The following is a 22,340-nucleotide window of genomic DNA, read 5'->3' on the forward strand; positions in this document are numbered from 1 at the left end:
ATTTACTTAGGGGATATTATCAAACATTTAATGTATTTGAGTGTAAAATTCTCCTAATCACCGATAACTGTTACCAGATTTCTTAAAAAAAAACAAACAAACAAAAAACAAAACATGCTGTGATACTGAAATCCTTTTTGTAATTTTAAAGAAATAATTCAGGTGCTCTTAAACTATATACTACAGCTAGAAAGTATGAGTAACTGGTACTTTTTAAGTCTCCTGACAAGATGTCTATCTTTATTGTGGACTTTTAATGTGGTGAGGTCTAGAGTGAAAAAGTTAAGTTGACTTAATTATAAGTACACAACAATGATATGAGTGTTTTTGGTTTATTTGTTCATTTTTGTGGTGTGTGTGTATGTGTGCTTTAGCTGGTGCTCTAGTACTTTTTCTCCATCCTGCTTATTATATGGATAATTATTTTGTCTTTGAGATTAAAGAGATACTAGTTTTATCTCATTAAGTGTGGGATATTTTTATCTGCTATGTTGTATACATTTTTCCAGGCTAATTCTGTTATCCTTCTTAGTTCTTAATATTTTTCTGCCAATGTACAGTACTGTATTATAAATGAAGAGATGAAAGGTCAAAATAAGCTGTTATTTGCTTTATGAAAGATAAATGCATCAATGAGGAAAACTAATAGTACTTTTTCATTCCTGTTGTTTCATTTCAAAAATAACAAACATCATAGCTCTTCCTACTATCTGTAACATCAGTAACTTTTTGGTGCTCTTCTCAGGCAGACTATAGCACTATTGGTTGTTTAAGTGAAAAATATTAAAGAGAAATAGAAAATAAATACCAGTATATTATTTGTTTTTAATGGAAAGATCATGAAATCCTTTGATTTTTTTATTTTATTTTATTTATTTGACAGAGAGCACAAGTAGGGGGGAGCGGAAGGCAGAGGGAGTGGGAGAAGCCGGCTCCCTGCTGAGCAGAGAGGGGAGCTCCCCTATGAGTATTGATCCCAGGATGCTGACATCATGACCTGAGCTGAAGGCAGACGTTTAACCGCTTAACCGACTGAGCCACCCAGGCGCCGCCTTTGAGCTTATTTTAACCTCATTCATGGAAATTCTGCCCAAGGGAAAATAGCTTATTTTTAGAGACCTCTTGTTCTTATGCACTGAGCATACTTTAAAAATATATGCAGTTTGACTTTTAAAAAATGGTATTCTTTGAGTTGATACTAAAATAATTGGGAAGTTTTATTTTATTTTTTTAAAGATTTTATTTATTTATTTGGCAGAGAGAGATAGCGAGAGAGGGAACACAGCAGGAGGAGTGGGAGAGGGAGAAGCAGGCTTCCCGCGGAGCAGGGAGCCCGATGTGGGGCTCGATCCCAGGACCCCGGGATCATGACCTGAGCCGAAGGCAGACGCTTAACGACTGAGCCACCCAGGCGCCCAATAATTGGGAAGTTTTAAAAACTAACAACCAACAAGTATTGTTGAGATACTGTGCTCAGTTCAGGAGAGATTCAGAAGTTTTTGTCAGGGTACCATCATGGAATGCTTAAAATCCACTTATGGAACAATTAGAGGACAACAGGGCACCAAACTGTGGTAGGGAGTTGTAGTAAAATTAGAGTTCAAAGAAGGAATCAGTATCAACTGAGTAATAATGAGACTTGAGCTAATCCTTGAATGATTAGGTAGATTGATGGACATTCCTGCCAGGGACTTTCTGGAGGTAACCTTGACTAGATTTGAAGGTGGAGCTCTATGAATAGTATTACTTTCCCCAATTGACATATGAAAAAAAATGAGATTAATAAACTTGCCCAAGACCATGCAATTTCTCAAAGGCAAACCTAAAATTTATAAACAAGTTTCTCATTCTTTTTATTTTTGACATTTGCAATAACTTTGGTTTATGGTACATTTTAAATACAAATAAAGTAGAGAAAACAGGTATAATAAACCCCTCTGTACCCATCTTTCAGCTTAAGTTATATCAACTCACATGGCTAGTTGTGTTTCATCTGTGCTTCTCCCTACTCATCCTTTTTTTGGATCTTGTGTATTTTGTTTAGGGATATTTGAGCAAAAGAAAGCCAGACTAAACACTGGCTTAAGTTAGAGGTTTATTTTTCTTGTATGTAAGTTCGCAGATAGGTAATGCAGGATGTGGATTTAGTGGCTTAAGGTTGTTAGGATCAAAAATTTCTGATTTTCTTGGCTTTTTCTCATGGTCGCAAGATGGCTTACTGTAGCTCCAGCCATCATGTCCACCTTCCAGACAAGAATGAGGTAGAAGGGAGAAGGGGACAGTGAGAAAGGGGTTTCATTTATATTAGGGAATCAAATTTTCTCAGAAATTTCCAGCAGGCATCTGCTTGTACATCATTGGCTAGAACCATGTCATATGGTCCTCTCCGGGTCATAGAGGCTAAGAAATGAGGTGGGCACATCAAACAGAGTTAGGGATTTAAATTTATAAAAAGCAAATGTCTCAATCTGTTGAGGCTGCTATAAGAGAATACCATAGATCGGGTGGCTTATAAACAAATTTACTTAACATGGTTCTGGAGGCTAGAGAGTCTAAGTTCAGGGTGCTGGCACATTTGATATCTGGTAAGGGCTTGCTTCCTTGTTCAGACAACTGTCTTTTTGCTGTGTCTTCACATGGTGAAGGGGCTAGCAATCTCTCTGGGGTCTTTTTTATAAAGTACTAATCCAGTTTGTGAAGGCTTTGCCCTCAAGACCTAATTACCTCCTCACCTCCAACTACCATCACATTGGGGGAATACATTTCAATATATGAATTTTGGGAGGACACAGACATTTAGTCTTTAGCAGTAAAGAGATAAGCATATTTTATTGGTTCAGTTTTTGTGCATAATTTTAAAAAGTTGTCTTGTATAAATTTATATTTTGTTCTATTCACATTTTAGAATTGCCTGCATTTTCAGATTTTTTTCTTTTTTTTTTTTCCTCCCACTTTTCCTTACTGGGAAGGATAAAACTCAATTTCTTGAATTCTAAAAATGATAATAATAGTTACTATATATGTGTGCTTACCATTGAGGTTTGAGGGTTTGGTGGGCATTGGTAACGTTTCATTTCCATCTAATAAACTTTAAGGTACTTTTCTGAATTTTCTTTTGAATGTAGATTTGGTATGTGTAGCACTGTGATATAAAAAACAAGACAAGGAAGCTAATCTCAACATGGATGGACTTCAGAGTGCCTGTGTTCCCTGTGGCTTAATAAGCAAGTGCATACAAATAAATTAGTTAAAAAATTACTGAACTGGGGCACTGGGGTGGCTCAGTCGTTAAGCGTCTGCCTTTGGCTCAGGTCATGGTCCCACGGTCCTGGGATCGAGCCCCGCATCGGGCTCCCTGCTGGGTGGGGAGCCTGCTTCTCCATCTCCCACTCCCTCTGCTTGTGTTCCCTCTCTCACTGTCTCTCTCTCTCTGTCAAATAAATAAAATCTTTAAAAATAAATAAATAAATAAATAAAAAATTACTGAACTTTGTTTCTTTCTAAGTAGTTGTATAGTTAATACTTGTATAGAGGAGTTTGTAGTTTGCTAAGAGGTTAAATATCATTTCGGTTGAAGTGTGTTCGGCCTGAATTGCAACAACTTTCTTTAAATTATAAATTATGAGTTTTTGCTACTTAAAAAGGGAAAAAGAAAGCACCTTTTCTGTACAACATCAAAATGGCTAGATTGACAATATGCTTAAAAGCTCCCGAATATTTGAATTGGGTTGAATACAACTATTTAAAACTCAGATCTGCAGTCTGCTTAGGTTACTAAAGATAAACGCATCATACATTCAATATCAGACTTTGCCGCAAGGTTTCATTCCCACATACAAGTACGCATGCTCCTTTCTTCTGAGACTGCGTGAAGACTGAGCTTCACAGTTTCCTTTTTAAGTCACTTCGTTGTCCCAGCAGTAGTTTAGAAATAGAAAAGTTTGGTTGCTTTAAAGAATAGTTCTTGAATGGATTCTTAAAGTACAATATTTTTTTCTTTGGTTTTTAAGGAGAAGCTTTACTGCCTAGAATGGGTACACAATAAAATATTGAAAGGAAAAAAAGAAAGTTAGATGTATCCTAGTTTTCTAAAACCTGGCAGGCTGGCATAGCTAGAATTAGCATTACAGATGGCATTTGGCAACACAGCTACATATCACTAAGCCCTCATCTCCTGAGTTTTCTTCAGCCTGTCTATCAATTACAATACCCAATCGCTGCACAGAGATGGAGAAATGGGATGATCACAGCTCACACGATGCTGTTTGGTTAGAAACGTCAGTGCTGCACAACCCACGGCTGAGTCAGTGTCTGTGAGAAAATGAACTGAATTAATATATAGAGGGGGTTGTATCTCTGAACATTTACAGCCTAAATAACCGCAATAGCATTATTACACAGTAGAGGGAGGAAAGCTGGAGGAAGTCTATGGACAGGGGAGGTAGGGGGAGACTGGGAAATTTTCTGATTGTTCAGAGGAATCTTGAAGATGATGGAAATATCAGATGTGCTAAAGTTTCCTAGTAATGCCCAAGGATGCTGATCTGGCTTTCAGTGCTGCATTGTTTGAAAAAGCAGAGTCCCTTTATACTCTGATTTCAGAATTTTTTTCTTGTTTTTGTGTGTCTACCTTGGCATATACTAAAGTAAGGTGTGTATTCATTTATTACATGATATCACTGGGTTATAATTCTATACATCTATGAATATGAGAGAGATTGAGAAAGATATGTTTGGCCTTTGTTTCATTATGATCATTTACTTTTCTGGATGAAAAAGATCATATGTCTTGATTGTCAGCTAAATGGCAAGTTATTTAAAATAAATGGAATGTGTTTTTATTGTTTTCATGGGTTTGATGCTTTGTTTTTTATTTCATTTAAAGTCTTAGAATCTTCATATAACTTGAGAATGCATTATGTTTGGTATTGTTTTTTATGAATATCATAAACAATTCAAGGCAAGAATAATTTAAAATATTTTTAATATATTTGAAAATTAAATTCAAGATAGACAAATGAAATCGTTGAAATAATTTTCTAAAAAGAGGGTAAATGTATTTTTATTTTTGGATGAATTAATGATTAGCTGAACCAGTTACATGCAGTAGTATTTTACAGAATTGAATATATTTGAATGATAAATTTTAACTGGTTAAAATGACTTTTTTTCTAGTCTCTTAGAACATAGACTCTGAATAGATGATCTGGATGCTGCCATTGAACTAGAGAGTAAATCAGATAAGTTTTTGGATTATTGCAAAATGATTTTCAACCAGGGAGAATTTCTAAATATAATTGTTCTTGCTGTGAGATCTTAAATCTTAACAGGTAGCATTGGTTACTTTATTTGGAAATTTTAGCTGAATATTAAACACCTCGGCTATTTTTTTTCTTTTGTCTTCATTATTCCTGTCCTATGGACCCTTCATTTTGTAGGGATTTGGGGGGATATACATCTTAAAATTTATTTTTAATGTTTTTAAATAGTTCATAAGAGCCTTTCCTCGAAATGGCAGGAAGTTCTTGTGATTTCCCCCATTTAATTTCTAGAAGTTCAAATGGTCATCTTAATGGTTGTCACAACTTATTTATATGTTTAGGCTAGCTAGTGGTATCTTGTATTGGCTTTTTTTGTGGTTTGGTGTCCAGAAATGTTTTTCTAAGCTTGTTTTAGTAATAGAGTTATAAAAGCAGAAATCTCAAGCTCGACCTTTTTGTCTTATACTTGATAGAATATTTTTCTCTGGTTTTGCTGGTTCTTTTAAAATAATAATGCCTGTGTTATTGTAAAAGTAATACATATTCATTATGGATTTGATAAATACAGAAAGCACATAGAAGAAAACAAAAATGTTAAAGTATTTTTCTTTTGATCATAGCTTAAATATTTTTGCATATAACCTATTTTTTGTGTATCTATAAAAATATAAAATCACACATATATTTAAAAGTGGTTTTGAAATATTATTACTGTATGTACTGTTACATAACCCATTTTTTTACACTTAATCATGAACATCCCCTGTCATGAAATAGTCTTCTATACCATAATTCTTAAGAACTGTGTAGTGTTTTATGTGTATATATTTTGTAATTTGCCAATTTGAGTTTTCCTGATTTTTGTTTAAAGATTAGCATGATTCCACAGGATACATTTCTCTAAAAAAGGAAGAATGTCTTAGAGAGTTAAGTAAAAATGTAATTTTGATATTTTTTCGGACAGAGAAGGATTCTTAGTGTGACTACACAATAAACTCTTTAAAGATATGCACTACTTTTAAAATAAAGCAAATAGCTAAGATCGCCATAATAAAATATAGAAAAGAAATCTTTATAACAATTAGGAAAGCAATGAGCTGAGACTTTTAAAAAATGCTAAGACCAACCAAAAGGGTATCTTATATTACATTTAAAAAGGTAATCAAGGAAAGTGTAAGAATAATAATGCCTGACAATGAAGGAAGAAAAAAATCCCTCAGCTCTTACTTAGAAGCTTCTTTGTTAGAGAGGAAGAGCAAACCACCACCAATAATAACAATAAAGCAAACATTGCTGTGAAGGACATAAAAATCAACAGGGGTATAGTGATGATATTAACTAGATAGTTAAATGAGTTATCTTCTGGGTCAGTTGAAACATCTTACATTTATAAAAGGAACTGCCTGTAAAATTTTAAACTTATTGGTATTATTTGTGATTTCTAATGATTTTAGGAGAATACCAGGAGTACTAAAGATGGAGGATTCTAGGTCTGATTTTGAGAAAAATAGATTTTAGAACAAAAAATGAAAAAGATAGTTTATGACTAACTTGAAGAAAAATAGTTTAAAAATGATCCAGAATGGGTTTGCTAAAAATAGATTGTCAGAGCCATTTTCTGATGCAATTGGTAGACTAGTAGCAATATAATGTATTTGGACTTAAGCTTAGTTTTTAGTAAAGTCTATTTTTAAATTCTTGGGTGTATGGTGAAGGAAAAAATGAGTTAACGGTAAGTTGTTTGTGTTAACCGACACAATTTTGATTTTGAATGACCCTACCCAAAGATTATTGCTCTTGGAAGGTGGCTTTGTTCTTTGCTTTGTCTCATTGCACATCTGGAGAAGGCAAATTATTAAATTTATAGGGGACAATGAAGAAAGAAGGATAGGAAATGATAAACTAAATGATCTAAAATGACCTCTGAGTTTGTATTGTTGGACTAAATTTAAATGAATACTTTTTGTGAGATACATAAGGCCTGAAAAACACTAATATACATTAAGTTAGCATGGCTTTACGACATCACACAGGAAAAAGACCTGGCTGGGGGTGTTTTTTGGCAGTAAATTTGATAGAAAACAAAAGTACAATATGGCTGCCATCATTCCATTTTCTCACCCACCCTCCCTGCTTTAAAAAAAAAAAATCACAATGGAAAAGGCTAGAGCCACTCTACTGTACACCAAAGTATTATTGTCTTTAGTTCTGTGTATATTCAAAGGAAGGATGTGGAGAAGTTGGAAATCTTGTAAGCTTAAGGAACTGATTAGAGGTCTTGGGGGCAGCTCTGATTGATATTAAGGAATCTCATTATAAGAGGCATCTTCAAATATGTGAAGAGTCACCTCCTGGAAATGACACCAAACTTGGTTTGAGTCAGACTTGTTTGAGGTTGAAAGCATGAGCTCTGAAATTGAACTACTTAGTTCACATCTCAGACCTGCCATTTAATTTGCTATCTGATTTTAGGCGAGTTCCTTAGCCTCTAAGCTTCTGTTTTTCTCAACTGGGAATGGTTTTGGGGATTAAATGAAAATATATGTAAAATGCTCAGAATTGTACCTGGCATGTATTAAATGCTCAGATCTTAGTGTTGTTGTTATTATTGTTATTTGGCCCTAGCAGATAGAACTAGGCAGTGGTTCTCAACTAGAGGTGTGATTTTTGCCCCTCTTTGGGCTTTGGCAATGTCTGAGGACATTTTTGGTTAATGACTGGGAGGAGAGAGTACTACTAGTATCTAGTGGGTGGAGGCCAGAGGTGCTGCTAAACATCCTACAATGCACAGGACAGCTTCCCATAACAAATAATTAACTGGTCCAAAACCCTGAACTAGGGTCAGATGACACGGTTTAATTAAGCTTTAATGTTAAGAAAAATTGTCTTAAGAGTTAGAGCTTTCCAAAGATTGAACAGAACTGTTAAAAAGAAAAAAACCAAGTTACCCTTCCCTGTCATTAACAGCAATAGGTCTGCCAATTCATGGGGACTTGATAGATGAGATTCAGAAATTGGATAGGTGTTAGGATTACATGTTCTAAAAGGGTTTTCCTAAACTTAGATTCTGTGTTTCTATGAGTATTTCTTGGGATACTTAGGTATATTGAATGACCAGTATCAAAGGGTTTCTGATACAAATTCTTTCATTCTTTATCAATCTAATTTAGTTTAGCAGAGTAGTTTAGATTTTTAATTTTAATTGTTTTATTGCTTAAAACTTTAGTATGAGAATAGAGGAGGGAATTTAATGGAATAAGTCAGTTTGTGTTTTTAAAAGGCCATTTGGAAATACAAGTGACTGTCGGATTGCTGTTTTTCTCTAGAAACATGTTTTGTGAAACTAATTTGTTAAAAATACTGACAAATGATATATATTTCTAAAATTAAATCTTGTATTTGTACCTCATATCTTTTTTCCACTGGTTGATTTTCCCCCTTTAGTAATAAGTAGGATACTTGCTCTAAAAGGTTTTTGAAAGTAATTACAATTTTTTGAAGCACCTTTAAATGTACGTGATTATGTATGCATTATAATATTATTCTCAATCGTGAACAGTAACTTGCACAAAATACTCAGTAAATATTTGTTGAATAAATGACGAATTAGTAGATACAAAATATATCTGACCATTAATTTAGATCTGTGCAGTTATTAATAGTGGTTAGCTATATATATATATGTGTGTGTGTATATATTAAAGATTAGTTCATTATTTTAGAGAGAGAGAGAGAGAGAGCACGCATGTGGGTGGTAGAGGAGGAGGGAAAGAGAGAATCCCAAGCATATTCTGTGCTGAGTGCAGAGCCTGACGTGGGGCTTGATCCCACAACCACGAGATCATGACCTGAGCCTGATTCAAGAGTCCGGACGCTCAACCGACTGAGCCACCCAGGCGCCCCTGGTGGTTAGCTATATTTTAAAACTACTTTATAATTTTCTATGGTAGGGAGTTGCTTGAGACTGTTAAGTATATAGTGATTTCCAATTCCCAAATTTTTCTCTCTAACCTGGACCTTTCCCCTGAACTTCAGACTTGTGTGTCTGACTCTTTATTTGATATCTGCATTTGGATGTTGAATAAACCTCTCATTCTTTACAATATCTAAGATATACCTACACTTTCCAAACCTAATCTTCCCACTCTCGTTCTCATGCAGTAAATGGAACTTCCATTCTTTTAGTTGCTCAGACCAAAATAATAGTCATCCTTGACTCCTCTCTCTCAACTCCTACATTTAATCTCTGAAATTTCAGAGTCTTATTCTTCAAAATGTATCGTCCACTCTTCGCCATGTGCACTGCTACAACTCTGGTCCAAGTCACTTTTAGCTCTCCTCTGAACTATTTGCAGTAACCTCTGAATTGGTCATTTGATTCTACATTTGCATCCTTTCTTCCATTGTCCACTTGATCTAACATAAGTTAGATTATGTAACAAACTTCACTGGTACCCATATCTCAGATCAAAAGCAAAAATCATTTATTTATTTAGGTTTTTAAGAAAGATTTTATTTATTTGAGAGAGCGAGTGTGCACACGAGTGAGGGGGAGGGGCAGAGGGAGAGGGACAAGCACACTCCACACTGAGCACAGAGCCTGATGTGGGGCTTGATCCCATGACCCGAGATCACAGCCTAAGAGACTAAGTTGGATGCTTAACTGATTGTACCACCCAGGTGCCCCTGAGCTCATCTTTTAACATTGTCTTGCTTTCTGTGCTTCAGCTATCTTGGCCTTCTTGAATGCCACGAAAAAGCCAAAGATTACTCTTTGCACAGGGTCTTTGTACCCTCATATATTCTCATAGTTTTGTTTCTCTCTTCCTTAGATCTTTGCTCAGACATCATCTCCTCAGACAGTCCCCCTTGACCACTCTATGTAAGATAGAACCTCATACCTCAAAACGAGTATCTCTTCTCTTCACTCTGCTTCGTTTTTCCTCATAGCACCTATCACCATATATTTAATGTATTTATTTGTACACATTCTGTTTTTCTTCCCTCGATTGTATTAATTTTGAGGGCACAGACTTTTTTGGTTATATCCATCAGGACTAGAATAGTAAATCGCATATGATTTGTGTTCAGTGAATATTTGGTAGATTGAATGCGTGTTAAAACAAATTTTTAAGATAAAGGATAGGAGAGTAAGAGTACTTTCACTTATTATAGGATTTAGTTGTCATTGTATGTTGTAAGCACCTGATACCTATTGATGAATTATAACTATGCTATTTTTTAGAACTGAAAAAGTTAGCAGTATAACATTTACATATTATAACTTCAATTCAGAGACTCCTCAGTTTGGAGAGGTGCTTGCCTAGCAACATCTTCCTTTATTAAAAAAGTTGAAAAACTAGAAGCAAAGTAATAGACATTTTGAAAGTTAAAGAAATCTTCAGCTCCTTTGCTGTTGACATGAAATTAGTTTTTATCAGTTGGGAAAACTTTACCCTGGTAGTAAAACATTAAAGCTTTGCCCTTAAGGGCAAAAAGTCTGTCAGAATTTTTAGTATCTAGGTCTTCATTTGACTTCACGGAAAAGATGCTCTTAGAGTGGTCATGCAACAGTATATGGAACTTTCTTTTTATTCAAGTATAATCGAATGGTTGAAAAATTCTATATATTTCTCATTGCTCATCAAGATACTTTCCTTTATCTATTTCTCCCATTCCCCCTACCCATCTCCCCTCTGGCAACCACCAGTTTTGTTCTCTGTATTTAAGAGTGGGTTTTTTTTTTGGTCTCTCTCTCTTTCTCTTTTTTTTTGTTTCTAAATTCCACGAGTGAAATCATACGGTATTTGTCTTTCTCTGAATAATTTCACTTAGCATTATATCCTTTAGGTTCATCCATGTTGTTGCAAATGGCAAGATTTCATTCTTTTTTATGACCGAGTAATACTCCATTGTTCGTATGTATGTATGTGTATACCATATATATACCACATCTTTATCCATTCACCTATCAGTGGACACTTGTGTTGCTTCCATATCTTGGCTATTGTAAATAATACTGCGATAAACATAGTGGTGCATATATCGTTTTGAATTAGTGTTTTCATTTTCTTTGGGTAAATACCCAGCAGTGGAATTACTGGATCATAGGGTAATTCTATTTTTAATTTTTTGAGGAACCTTCATACTGTTTTCCACAGTGGCCGCACCAATTTACATTCCCACCAACAGTGTAAAGGGTTCTTTTTTCTGTGGAACTTTCTTGCTGCTGCCACTGCTTCTGCCTTACTTCAGTTGATGACTTATCTGACAATGGAATTTTTAAGGAGAAGAGAAAGATGTTAGGATTTAGGACTAGTATTAAGACTATTCTTAGGCTATATTTCTTGCTATAGTTGTCTTTAGTGGGGAAATCTGGGATTTAAGTATCATTTAAAATATTTCTATGGAAAAAACGGATCAAACCACATACTTACAGTTGACTTTTGAGAGCATAGCTCAGTCCTCAGTTGGCAACTGCCCTTTTTGGTAATTAGCCTTTGTTCCTTGGGGAACTGATCGTGTATTAAGCAGAACAAAAAGCTTATAGAAAGGCTAATTGATAAAAAAAGGGAAAAGATGAAAGAAATTTGTATTAAATCTGTTGAAAATAGATTTAGAAGTTTGATAGCATTTCTTATATCGTCACAGTTACTGACACTTAACAAAAGAATGGGAAAAATTTTCTGTGAAGGGTTGAATAGTAAATATTTTTGGCTCTGTGGACTATACAGTCTTTGTTGCAACCACTCACTTTTGCCATTATAGAGTGAAAACAGCCATTAACAATGTATAAATGAATGGGCAATGTTGTGTTTTAATAAAGCTTTATTTACAAAATCAAGTAATGGGTTGCATTTGGTCCATGAGCCATGGTTTTGCATCTCTTAACACCTTAAAAATGCTTATAAAAAGCATATGCAAATTAAGTGCTTAACAATATATTAATATGAAATCATTTAAAAGTCTTAGTTAAAGCTAAAACATAAGATGTGATACTTGTTATACTAATAAAAACAGCTTAATTTTCCCCAAAATGAAAACAGGAATTTAAAATATTGCTTTTTTAAGGACAGACTAATGGATAGGAACATCTAATGCAAAATTTATAAGGACGCTCACCTCATTTTTTTTTTTTAAGATTTATTTATTTTTATTTTGAGAGAGGGAGAATGAGAGAGGAGAGTACATGAGAGGTGGGAGGGTTAGAGGGAGAAGCAGGCTCCTCGCTGAGCAGGGAGCCCAATGTGGGACTCGATCCTGGGACTACAGGATCATGACCTGAGCTGAAGGCAGTCACTTAACCAACTGAGCCACCCAGGTGCCCGCTCACCTCATTTTAAAGAAAAAGTAGGTCTTGGGGCACCTGGGTGGCTCAGTTGGTTAAGTGTCTGCCTTTGGCTCAGGTCATGATCCCAGCGTCCTGGGATCGAGCCCCATGTCAGTCTCCCTGCTCAGGAGTCTGCCTCTCCTCCCTCTCCCTCTATGAGCTCTCTTGCTTTCATTCTCTCTTAAATAAATAATAAAATCTTAAAAAAAAAAAAAAGTAGGTCTTAAAACCTTGATTAAATGTTTAAAATAACTTGTAAATCGTATCCATATCTCCATATCTCTCTACACACACACACACACACACACACACACACACACACACACACACACACACACACACACACACACAGAGAGAGAGAGAGACACAGTAGTGTTTGACAAGGAGTAAACAACTGATGAAGGGGAAAATGCTTAGATATTATATATACCCTGTAACTTCAGCTAAATTCAACAAATATTAATAAGGTGCACCAGGTTATGATGTTGGTTGCTGGAAGTGTTTAAAGATAAGTAATAGAATTCCTCAAACTAGGAAAGTGCTACCATATAAGGTTGTACCATGTGTATTCTACATAAGGGTACCATATATAAGTGCATATGATTCACTTTGTAGATATTTTACTTTTGTGTATTTGTTACAACTAGTGTCTATTTGATAGCAGCAGTGCTTATTAATATCAGTTACTTCTGGAAATTTTTCATGTGTAATTTCTCTCCATTTTCTCTGTTCTCTCTGAACATACATTATTTGAATGTTGACCTCATTCATTATTTTTCTAATTTTCTCATCCTTTCTCTCTTCTTTTCTTTTTTTTTTAAGAGTTTATTTATTTATTTGACAGAGACAGAGATAGCGAGAGCAGGAACACAAGCAAGGGGAGTGGGAGGGGGAGAAGCAGGCTTCCCGCTGAGCAGGGAGCCCAGTGTGGGACTCGATCCCGGGACCCTGGGATCATGACCTGAGCCGAAGGCAGACGCTTAACGACTGAGCCACCCAGTCGCCCTTCTCTCTTATTTTCTTTGTCTTTCTTTTATTCCCAACTTTATCTTTCAGCCCTTCTAGTAACCTTTAAAAGCTTCTGCTATTGTGTTTTGAATTTCTAAGAACTCTCATTCTCTTTTTTTAAAACAGTATTCCTCTCCTTGTGTTATGGAAGTAATATCTTTTCAAATCACTAGGTTTATTAATTATAGTTTTGCTTTTTTTTGTCTCTACATTGTCTATTGCCTTTTTTTTTTTTTTAAGATTTTATTTATTTGACAGAGAGAGCACAAGTAGGCAGAGCGGCAGGCAGAGGCAGAGGGAGAAGCAGACTCCCCGCTGACTGGGAAGCCTGACAATGGGACTCCATCCCAGGACCCTGGGATCATGACCTGAGCAGAAGGCAGACGCTTAATGGCTGAGCCACACACGCACCCTGTCTATTGCCTTTTTTATGTTTATTAAACTTCTTATTGTGAAATAGTTTTAGATTTACAAGAAATTGCAAAAATTGTGAGTTCCTGGGTACTCTCACCCAGCTTCCCTTAATAATAACATGTCACTTAAGTGTAGTACATTAGCAAACAAGGAGATTGACATTGGTACAATATATAATACTATAAACTATAGACCTCAGTTTTTATATGAACTTTTTTTCCTGGCATATATTCTGTGATATTTTATCAAATATATAGATTTGTGTAACTACCTCTACAATCAGGATACATAACTGTTGCCATCACCACAAGCAAACTCCCTCATGCTGTCTCTTTAGAATCACATCCTTTCCCCCCACCGCTTTTAACCTCTGGCAACCTCTGATTTGTTCTCTATCACTATATTTTTGTCGTTTTGAGAATATTATATAAATGTAATCAGATAGTGTGTAAACTTTTGGGTTTGGGTTTTTCATTTCATATAATGCCCTTGTATCCGTTCACATTGTTGTACATATCAGTAGTTCTTATTTCTGAGTACTACTCCATTCTATGGATGTACCACAGTTTGTTTATCCTTTCAGAGAATGGCATGGTTTTTGTTACATATTTTGCAATACTGTTGGACTTTTAAAATTCTATACATATTACTTTATTCCCCTCCACCCCCTGTAGGAGTTTTTTGTTTCACAGAACAAAATGAAGGAGACCCTTAAATTTCTCTTCAGTCCTTAGGAACCTGCCTGCCATTGGAATCTGTTGCCGTAATTGGAAATTTTATTTTTTAATTTTTTAATTTATTTTTATTTATATATTTTTAAAGATTTTATTTATTTGACAGAGACACAGTGAGAGAGGGAACACAAGCAGGGGGAATGGGAGAGGGAGAAGCAGGCTTCCCGCTGAGCAGGGAGCCTGATGTGGGGCTCGATCCCAGGACCCTGGGATCATGACCTGAGCCGAAGGCAGACGCTTAACGACGGAGCCACCCAGGGGCCCCCGTAATTGGAAATTTTAAACAAATTAGGTGGCAAGGTCATAAGCAGAAATTCATACAAAATGAATATTTTGAAGTTTGATGTAAATAGATATTTGCTTCTGAGAGTGAACATTTTAGTAAGATTTAAGTATTTTTGGTCAACTGCCTGTTGATCTCATGCTTCAAAGCATGATTTTGAAGTTAAGTGAAAAGTTGGTGTAAGATAAATCAGAAGCCTTATTAGCTTATGAAGTTCCAAGATTTAAAAATGGAAATGTTTTCTTTTGGTAGGATTTGTGTTTAAGGTTGGTTTATTTACGTAACTAGAGGTGCTATAAGTAATATTTCTTACTGATGAAAATTGTGATTTTAGAGGAGTCATGATTAAGGATTCTGATTTGGGTTTCTGTAGTAACTATTGGGTAATATTGATCTGTGAGTTTTCAAGTGGTGATCAATTGGAGATGGTAGTTGTTTTTTAATCTTATTGTAAAAAGGCTTTTGGTTTCATGAGAACATGAACCATGTTATAAGAGGGAATGCAAAAATCTATGTTGGTTAGTGAAGGAGAATTTAGGATTTATTAGAAGAAAGGCATGACTTTTATTAAGTGTAATTGAAATGACTGACTAGAAACTTCCTGGGAGGATAGCCTTATAAGTAAGCCATGTTTTAGCCAAGAGGCCAGTTCTGGTGTAGAGTTTGATAAGTTTTGATAAAGGTATGCACTCATGAAACTTCACTGCAATCAGGAGATGAACATACCCATCACACCCAAAAGTTTCCTTGAAGTCCTTTTTTTCTTTTAATATTGAAGTATAATTAACATATAATGTTATGTTTGTTTCAGGTATAAACATATTGATTCAACAATTCTATACATTACTCAGTGCTCACCGGGAAAAGTGTAGTCATCAGACAAACGTTATTACTACAATATTATTGACTATATTCCTTATAATGTACTTTCCATCTCTAGGATTTATTTTATAATTGGAAGTTTGTACCTCTTAATCCCCATTATCTATTTCACTCCTCCCGCCTACAACATTCCCTCTGGCAACCACCATTTCTCAGTATTTCAGAATCTGTTTTTCGTTTGTTTGTTTTTAAGATTTTATTTATTTATTTGACAGAGAGACACAGTGAGAGAGGGAACACAAGCAGGGGGAGTGGGAGAGGGAGAAACAGGCTCCCCGCTGAGCAGGGAGCCCGACACGGGGCTCCATCCCAGGACCTGGGGATCATGACCTGAGCTGAAGGCAGATGCTTAACGACTGAGCCACGCAGGTGCCCTTGTTTTTGTTTTTGTTTTTTCCTTGTTCATTTGTTTTGTTTTTTAGATTCTGCATGTAAGTGGAATCATGTGGTATTTGTCTTTTTCTTTCTGACTTATTTCACTTAGCATTATACCCCCTAGGTTCATTCATGCTGTTGCAAATGGCAAGATTTCATTCTTTCCTATAGCTATATTCAATTATAGTATGTATACTACATTTTTTTTTTATCCATTCATCTATCAGTGGATACTTGGGGTGCTTCCATATCTTGGCTGTTGTAAATAATGCTGCAGTAAACGTAAGCGTGCATATATCTTTTTGAATTAGTGTTTTTGTTTTCTTTGGGTAAATATAAGTAGTGAGATTACTGGGTCATGTGGTGTTTGTATTTTTAATTTTTTGAGTAACTTTCACCACTGTTTTGCACAGTGGTTGCACCAAATTACATTTCCATCAACTGTGCAGGAGGGTTCCTTTTTCTCCACATTTTCACCAACACTTGTTATTTCTTTTTGATTTTAGCAGTTCTGACTGGTGTAAGGTGATATCTCATCATGGTTTGGATTTGCATTTCCCTGATGATTAGTGATTTGAGCATCTTTTTATGTGTCTGTTGACCATCTGTAGTCTTTGAAAAAAATGTCTGTTCAGATCTTCTGCCTATTTTTTAATCTGATTATTTAGGGCTTTTTGGTATTCAGTTGTCTTCATATATTTTGGATATTAATGCCTTATCAGATATATCATTTGCAGATATTTTCTCCATGGTTGCCTTTGCTGTACAAAAGCTTTTTATTTTGATGTAGTTTCAGTAGTTTAATTCTGCTTTTTTTCCCTTGCCTGAGTAGACATATCCATAAATCTGTTGCTAATAAGGTCAATGTCTAAGAGATGTGTTTTCTTTTAACCCATCTCACTTTAGGTCTTTAATCCATGTCGAGTTTATTTTTGTGTATCATGTAAGAAAATGGTTCAGTTTTATTCTTCTGCATGTAGCTGTCCAGTTTTCCCAGCACCATTTATTGAAGAGACTGTCTTTTCCCCCTTGTATATTCTTTGTTATAGATTAATTGACCACATAAGCATGAATTTATTTCTGGACTCTCAGTTCTGTTCCATTGGTCTTTATGTCAGTACCGTATAGTTTTGATTACTATAGCTTTGTAGTATATCTTGAAATCGGGGATTGTGATACCTCCAGCTTTGTTACTCTTTTTCAAATTGCTTTGGCTACTCAGGGTCTTTTGTGGTTCCATACAAATTTTAGTATTATTTGTTCTGGTTCTATGAAAAATGGTGTTGGTATTTTGAAAGAGATTACATTGAATTTGTAGATTGTTTTTGGTAGTATGGACATTTTAACGATACTAATTCTTCCAATCCATGAGGATGGAATATCTTTCCATTTGTTTGTGTTGCTTTCAGTTTCTCCCATCAGTGTTTTATAGTTCTCGGAGTATAGGTCTTTCACCTCCTTGGTTAAGTTTATTCCTAGGTATTTTATTCTTTTTGGTGCAATTGTAAATGGGATTGTTTTCTTCATTTCTCTTTCTGCTACTTTGTTATTAGTGCATAGAAATGGAACAGATTTCTATATATTGATTTTTGTCTTGCAGCTTTACTGAATTCATTATTCAGTTCTAATAGTTTCTTGGAGTCTTTAGGGTTTATTATTTTTATAGTATCATGTTATCTACAAATAATGAGTTACTTCGTCTTTACCAATTTGAATGCCTTTTATATTTTTTCTTGTCTGACTGTTGCAGCTAGGATTTCCAGTACTATGTTGAATGTAAGTGGTGAGAATGGATATCCTTGTTCCTGATCTTAGAGGACAGGCTCTCAGCTTTTTAATCATTGAATATGATGTTAGCTGTAGGTTTTTCACATATGGCTTTTATTATGTTGAGGTTTGTTCCCTCTAAACCTGCTTTGTTGAGAATTTGTATCCTGAATGGGTGTTGTATTTTGTCAGTTGCTTTTTCTGAGATCTTATGGTTTTTATCCTTTCTTTTTTTTAATGTAATGTATCACATTGATTGATTTGCGAATATTAAACCACCCTTCCATCCCTGGAATAAACTTTACTTGATTGTGGTGAATTACCTTTTTAATGTTTTGTTGAATTCAGTTTGTTAATACTTTGTTGAAGATTTTCGCATCTATGTTTATCAGAGATCTTGGCCTGTAGTTTTCTTTTTCTGCAGTGTTTTTGCCTGGTTTTGGTCTTGTAGAATGAATTTGGCAGGTGTTTTTTTTCTCTTCTGTTTTTTGGAATAGTTGGGAGAAAAATAGGTATTAGCTCTTGATGTTTGGTAGAATTCACCTTGGAAGCCATCTGGTCTTAGACTGTTGTTTGTTGGGGGTTTTTTGATGACTGATTCAATTTCATTACTAGTAATTGATCTGCTTAAGTTTTCGTTAAGTTTTTGGAAGATAGTATGTTTCTAGGAATTTATCCATTTCTCTTAGGTTCTCCAATTTGTTGGCGTACGGTTTTTCATAATATTCTTTTATAATTCTCTGTATTTCTATGGTGTTGGTTGTTATTTTTCCTTCCATTTCTGATTTTATTTCAGCCTTTCTCCTCTTTTCTTGATGATTCTGGCTAAGAGCTTATTATCAGTGTTTATCTTTTTAAGGAATCAGCTACTGGTTTCATTGATCTTCCCTATTGTTTTTTAATCCTCTATTTATTTCTGTTCTAATCTTTATTATTTCCTTCCTTCTGCTAGCTTGGGACTTTGGTGGTTCTTTTTCTAGCTCTTTTAGGTGTAAGGTTTAGTTGTTTATTTGAGATTTTTCTTGTTTCTTGAAGTAGGCCCGTGTTGCTATAAACTTCTCCCTTAGAACTGCTTTTCCTATGTCCCAAAAATTATGGGCCCCACTGTGTTTTCATTTTCATTTGTCTCCATGTATTTTTTTTATTTCTTCTTTGTTTTCTTGGTTGACCCATTCATCTTTTAGTAGTATATTGTTTAGCCTCCATGTATTTGTGTTCTTTCCAGATTCTTTCTTGTGATTGATTTATAGTTTTATACCATTGTGGTTGGAAAAGATGCTTGATATGATTTTAGTCTTCTTAAATTTATTGTGAGTGGTTTTGTGGACTAACATGATCTGTCTTACAGAATGTTCCATGTGTACTTGAAAAGAATGTGTATGTTGCTGTTTTTGAATGGAATGTTCTGTATATATCTGTTATGTCCATCTGGTCTAATATGTCATTCAGTCACTGTTTTCTTGTTGATTTTCTGTCTGGATGATCTATTATTGATGTAAGTGGGGTGTTAAAGTTCCCTGGTATTACTGTATTACTTTCAATTTCTCCCTCTATATCTGTTAATAATTGCTTTATGCATTTAGGTGATCCTATGTTGGGTGCATAGATATTTACAATTGTTATGCCCTACTGTTGTATTGGTCTCTATTATTTTGTAGTGCCCTTTCTCTCTTGCTACTGTCTATTTTTTACTTTATTTTATTATTATTTTTTTTGCTACAGTCTTTTTTAAAGTCTCTTTTGTTTGGTATAAGTATTGCCACTCTGGCTTTTTTTTTTTTCTACTTCCATTTGCACAGTGTATGTTTTTCCAGCCCTTCACTTTTGATCTGTACATGTGTTTAGGTTTGAAGTGAGTTTCTTGTAGGCAGCATATAATGGGTCTTGTTTTTTTATCTATTCAGTCATTGGATTGGAACTGTTAGTCCATTTATATTTAAAGTAGTTATTGATAGGTATGTCCTTATTGCCATTTTGTTCATTGTTTTCTGGTTGTTTTTGTAGTTCTTTGTTCCTTCTCTTGTTCTCTTCCTTCATGATTTGATGGTTTTCTTTAGTGTTCTGCTTAGATTCCTTTCTCTTTATTTTTTGTGCATCTATTATAGTTTTTTGGCTTATGGTTACCATTAGGTTCATATTATAACGTGTATAGCAGTTTATATTAAGTTAATGGTCACTTAAGTTTGAACACATTCTAAAAGCACTAAATTTTTATTCCTCCCTCCACATTTTAGGTATGTGATGTCATATTTACATCTTTTTATTTTGTGTATCCCTTGACTGATATTTGTGGATATAATTGATTTTACTACTTCTGTGTTTCAACCTCCATACTGATTTTATAAGTGATTAATCCACCACCTTAATTATATGTTTGCTTTTACCTATGAAATTTTTCTCCTTTCATAATTTTCTTCTAGTTGTGGCCTTTTCAAAGAATTCTCCTTAGAGTCCTTTGTAACTCTTTCCTTCTGCCTCTCTCAACCCCCATATTCCATACCCATACAAGCACCAGTATATTTTCGGACACTGTACAGTAGTTTTTGTGTTTCCTAGAACTTGATATTACTGTGTCCTTTTTTGGGTGGTATAGGGGTCTAGCTTCTTTCAGCATAATTTTGAACTTGATCTATGTTGTAATTTGTATTAATAGTTCGTTTCTCTTTTTTTGTTGAGTAGTATTCCACTGTATGTATACACCACAAATTGTTTATCAAATTACCTGTTCATAGACATTTAGGTTGTTTCTAGTTTGGAGGTGTTACAAATAAAGCAACCAACAATGTTTGTATGTTTTTATACACATATGCTTATATTTCTTTTGGGTAAATAGATAAGATGGAATGGCTGGATCATATGGGTGGTATATATTTAACTTCCTAAGAAACTTTAAAACTGTTTTCCAAAACAGTTTTTAAAGTGGTGGTACCATCAAGAGTATGTGACAGTTTCATTTCATACACATATTCATCAATACTTGATACGACCATTCTTTTTATTTAGCCATTCAAATAGATGTGAAATGGTGTTACATTGTGGTTTTGATTTGCATTTCCTTAACGAGTGATGATGTTCAGCATCTTTTCATGTACTTATTTTTTTATCTTTATATCTCAAATTTTTTGCACATTGAGAGTTCTTTATATTCTAGATACATGTCCTTTATCAGATATGTGATTTAATTCTGCTAAATATCTTTTGAAGAGCAAAAGTTTTTAATTTTTAAAAAAGATTTTATTTATTTATTTATTTGACAGAGAGAGAGAGAGAGTGCACACGTGCGCAAACACAAGCAGGGGGAGTGGCGGGGAGAGGGAGAAGCAGACTCCCTGCTGAGCAGGGACCCCAGAATGTGGGACTCCATCCCAGGACCTGGGATCATGACGTGAGCCGAAGGCATACGCTTAACTGACTATGCCACCCAGGTGCCCCGAAGAAAAGTTTTTAATTTTGATTTCATCAAACATCAGCTTATTTTTTTATTTATTATTTACTTAATTTTAGAGAGGAGAGGGAGGGAGGGAGAGAGAATCTTAAGCAGGCTCCACACCCAGCATGGAGCTCAAGGTGGGGTTCAGTCTCACAACCCTGAGATCATGACCTGAGCCAAAATCAAGTTGGATGCTTTACCAACTGAGCCACCCAGGTACCCCTCGTCAGTTTATTTTTTAATGAATTCTTTTTTTCTCCTCAAATTTCTGTAACTTTAGGTTTTAGATTTAGGATTGTGATCCATTTTTACTTCACTTTTGTATATGACACAAACTCACCTCCCCTCACCTGCAACTCCCCCCTCCCCAGGTGCTGGAGGTGAAGTATACATTGTATATTCATTTGTTTCAGCACTATTTGATGAAAACACTCTTGAATTGACTTTGAATCCTTGTTGAAAATGAGTTGTCTGTATATATGTGTGCGGGCCCTTTTCTGATTATTGATCTAGTTGTCTGTCATTATGTCAGTAGCACACTGTGTTCATTCCTGTATCTTTTCAGCCTTGAAATTAGGTTGTGTTAACGTTCCATATCTGTTCTTTTTAAAGTTATTTAGGCTATTCTAGGTCCTTTGCACTTCTATATGAATTTTAGAATCAGTTTGTTACTTTTGACTAAGAAACCTAAGTTTTTTGGAATTATATTGTGTTTTTCTTTTTTAAGATTTTATTTATGAGAGAGAGGCAGAGTGCAAGCATGGGCAGGGGAAGGGGCAGAAGGACAAGCTGATGCTGCACTGATCATAGAGCCCCAGGTGGGGTGACCCCAGAACCCCGAGATCATGACCTGAGC

The 22,340-nt window shown here is 35.1% G+C and overlaps 1 protein-coding gene across 4 annotated transcripts in view; it reads left to right on the plus strand.

Moving 5' to 3' along the window:
• BTBD10 (BTB domain containing 10) overlaps positions 1-22,340 on the plus strand; it is a 76,965-nt gene that overhangs the window by 24,090 nt on the left and 30,535 nt on the right. The window lies entirely within an intron of this gene.

This window comes from Eumetopias jubatus, unplaced genomic scaffold (genome assembly GCF_037043125.1).
Source record: "Eumetopias jubatus isolate StellerSeaLion01/CBP00866 unplaced genomic scaffold, mEumJub1_p1.0 scaffold_13, whole genome shotgun sequence".
Lineage (NCBI taxonomy): Eukaryota > Metazoa > Chordata > Mammalia > Carnivora > Otariidae > Eumetopias > Eumetopias jubatus.